At 29.3% G+C, this 4239-nt stretch overlaps 1 protein-coding gene across 1 annotated transcript in view; it reads right to left on the reverse strand.

Moving 5' to 3' along the window:
• LOC117179000 (growth/differentiation factor 8) overlaps positions 1 to 4239 on the reverse strand; it is a 63730-nt gene that overhangs the window by 9673 nt on the left and 49818 nt on the right. The window lies entirely within an intron of this gene.

Raw genomic sequence — 4239 nt, forward strand, 5'->3', positions numbered from 1 at the left:
AAATCCTGTGGTTGTCCTTATGACAAATTTTTAATTATATATATATATATATACAAAAAACCAATTTTTAAATTCCATGACTTTACCTAACTTTTACCTGGCCAATTTTTGGTTTCCTGTAGGCTACAAATTTTTATTTCAGGTATGAAACAATCTTATACCTAAAAGAATAGTGATGTCAATAAAAAAATGTGCATTTATAAATTTATTTTAAGGAATTTTTAGTGGCAGCAGCCATACAGAATTAGTGAAGGGTAATCGTCATTTTTAACAAAATAGCTGGTTTTGCAAACAAAAAGATGTATTTTTAACCAAGAAGACTAATGTTCTACCAAAAAATACGAATTATAAACAAAATGCATAAATTTTCAACAAAAAAAACTTAAGCTTTCAACTCAAAAAGAAAAATTTCCAACTTAAAATGGTATACAAACTTTAATTTGAGCTCTGTTTTGGTTCTAACGGTCGGATCTAATTGAGGTACTCCGAAAGTAAACACCAGGGCCATCTGAAACATTTCAGGTGGATTTTTCTGCGTAGCTCGTTTTTTTCTAATACGGAAACAAAGGTAAACTAAATATTTAATGGAAAGGAGGAAGAAATTTTGCTGTCACACGTTAAAATAAATGTTTTTCCTGCTTGCGTACTTAAAACGTTTGCGGACCGTTGAGCATCTCGTTTAAAATAAGAACTTTCTCTTGAATGATCGGTCCGGATGCTGGATTATCTCTGCCTCTCGCTTGCTTAAGCCATTCGAAGACAGCAGCATCCGAAAACACATAACTATTTTGCAGATATGCATGCGTAAGCGAAACACCTTTCGATGGACAGAGAGGATCTGATTGCGTTTCAATGAAAAATCATACTTTTCGTTTCGAATTCGATCGCGTGAAATAATGATACTTATCTAACAATAAGACAATATTATTTTACTTTGCTATACAATCGCACATGAGAGCTTAACATTTAATTTCCTGAGATAGCATTGTTGAAATTAAAATTTCGAAATTATATTTCTCTCAGTTTTGTTTTCCAAATAAGGATATTCTTCATGATTCGGTTTTTAGAAACGGTTTAATATAAAAAATATAATTATTTTCATGACTCCTGAATGTAGATCAGAATTTTCTCAGAAACTATAGTTTCATAAACAAATTTATTTGAATTAAACATTGGTGTGTGTGAATGAAATAAGTTTTTTGTCTATTTTCTCTGATGATAATACAGATTTTTTGCAAAATTTGACCTGCAAAACCTGGCAAAATAATGCGTGTATCTTGAATAAGGATTCTTCTTTCGATATCTCTAGTAGCTTAACGGAAAACACCTGGCAGGAAATCGGAAGTTTTATGGTTTGATTCCCAGCGAAGCGAAGGGGAAGATCTTTTCTTAGACAAAATATTTAATTTTAGAAATAAGTTTTCTTCAATCAAAAAAAGAATGGCTTCAATCAATCAAATACTAATTTGCCCCTATACCACTATTGCAAACATAATATTTGTGGTGGTGGGTCAAGTATGTTAGACTTAAATCTAATTCCCGCAATAGGATATCTCTGACCAGAATTGATGTCTGCTAGTTAATAATAAATATTAGATAAAACATTTAATAAGGTTGCATTAGGAAAACATTGTCACTCATGATAGTCAATCAGACAACTATGTAATTTAATGATGCACATAGTTGTTTCATTATATGCAAATTGCTGCGAAAATGACCTACGATCGAAAAAGAGGTTTGATAAAGTACTTTCACAATTTTACTGATTAGTTTATTTGCCTCAACTAAAATATTAATCATAAAATGTGGCCTCATGTGAAGTTTATCATTATTCATTTTAAGAATTTTGAAATTCTTTATTTACTCTCTTAAGCCTCCTCATCATAATTATACTGCTAATAAATTACATGTTGCATTTATATTAATTATTTATATTTGTATTTAGTAATTAATAGAAAATTTTTCTCTGCATCTGCAAGTTGCAATCTTGGTATAAGTCAAATGTGTTATCGATTACTTTATCGAGCTCAGCCCTCTGAAGAACCAGTTCTCGGTCATAAGTCAATTTCACTAAGAATGGATCAAATTTAACATATCTCTCTGGAAAATTACATTAATCTTCTCAAGCCGACGCTGAATTAAAATTTCACACATTTCTGCAATGTTGCTTTTGTATTTTTTCAATTATCGTATGATAAATTGTGGAATAGTTATTATATTGCATTAATTCATTTTCAACAAGTGACATACTGACTCAATTGATTATACAATCTGCATTTATTGTCAATCACTAAACTCAAATACTAGAAGAAAATTAATTATAAATTATAAACAAATTTTCTTAATTGTCACTCAATCACGATTGTAAAAAGTGGCACAAGAGTCAGTAAAAAAATATGTTCCCTCTCTGGAAAATTGAAACATCTTGAGTAGAAGATAAATCCATGATAGCCCTTGATCTTCATCAATAAGAACTCGTGTAATTCAAATGAAGCGTAAGTAATTATTTTTAGGTCTGAAAAAAATTGCAATCATTTCTAATCACTCCCAGATTACATTTTGTTATGCGATATTATTTCACAACTGGACACTTTAGATGATAACTTATTTATGGAAATAAAAAAATAAAAAAATGGAATTCATACAATAAAAGGGTATAAAATATTCTTTCTGAATAATTATTTTAAAAATTCAAATTTTATTTATAGAGGAAATTTTATATGACGAAACTCTTAATTTAGAGGTGAACTTTCAATGCAATCATATCGGGACAAAAATTCGGACAAAATAAAGGTGATCAAAAAACATTACATTAAAAGTTGGAAAGGTCTTTCGAGTAAAATTTTTAAAATTAGCAGTATATAAATAAAATATTCGTGCGAATATAAACGGAAAAGTATTTTCTTGATCCAAGAAAATTTTCCTTGTCTCAAGGAAAATTAATTTGGATAAATAACCTTTCGATTTTTCTTATTCAAGCATATCTTTTTGTTATGTGAAAAATTATCTTGCTAATATATTAATTTTTTACGTACATTGATAAATCGAAAAGAACTGCACAATTCTGGAGATTTCTCGCATATCCAAGAATAAATGATTAATATACTGCCTAATTTATAAAGAATCTTCTTTTAATCACTTTTGATTTTTTTGCAATTTAAAGCAGGTCAAGTGATACGAGAAAATAATTCGTTGACGGTCACTGACGTCATGACCTTCGAAATTATAACAGTAGGTTACATGTACTTTGTTACTTCGACAGTTACTAAAAATTAATCACCATGCTGCGAATCCTAAGTGACTAGAAATACTTGTTATTGAAGAAAATCAAGAAAATTAGCAATTATCTAACGTATAAAAATAAATTAACTAAATTTGAAGAACAAGTTTCTATTTAATTAATATCTTCATTCCTCTGTTAACCAATAAAATCATGGTTAATTATTTATTCTTTGTTATTTGAAATCTGCACCTGTTTTTAGATAATATTTGTACAAATAAACATTTATCAAATTGACTCTTTCGAAACGCAACAAAAGTGCAATGGACTCGATTACCGATAAAAAATTATGACTGCTGAAAGTTTTGGTAATGATTGCTTTTTTTAAATCGATTAAAGTAAGCAAAACGAATGCCATCTGACTGTTCAGATGAATTGTACGTCAATTAAGATAATTTTATTAACTTGCATCTGAATTGTGAATACTGCGATCGAACTTAATGCATTGAGATAAATGATTTCAATGCTTTAAAATGTTTCCACCGATTGCGAATAAAATCTGGCAGTCTGGCCCTGGTGAGGCCACGGAATTGCTTTCAATATTTGGAAAACTTTTCTGGAATTTTTATCTTGTTTTTTATTTTTACTGAAATCAAGTGGACGGCATTTGGAACTATGTTATAAGATAAGAAACTCGTTTTAAATTATTCGTATACAATATGATACATTTTTCTTTCGTAAACAAATTCTAACTAGGTCGATATCATAGAACAGTCTACGGATTAAATATATTTTTACATTTTCATTCCTGTGAATGTAACGTAATCGTCTAAATTTGTAATCTCTGGTTTTTAACGGATCTTTACGTTTCGGTACTCACAGAATCCGAAAACGATAAAATTTCATCGGTGCCTGTCTGTATGTCTGTCTGTATGTATGTATGTCTGTATGTATGTATGTATGTATGTATGTATGTATGTATGTATGTATGTATGTATGTATGTATGTATGTATGTATG

This window comes from Belonocnema kinseyi, chromosome 8 (genome assembly GCF_010883055.1).
Source record: "Belonocnema kinseyi isolate 2016_QV_RU_SX_M_011 chromosome 8, B_treatae_v1, whole genome shotgun sequence".
In the NCBI taxonomy this organism is placed as follows: domain Eukaryota; kingdom Metazoa; phylum Arthropoda; class Insecta; order Hymenoptera; family Cynipidae; genus Belonocnema; species Belonocnema kinseyi.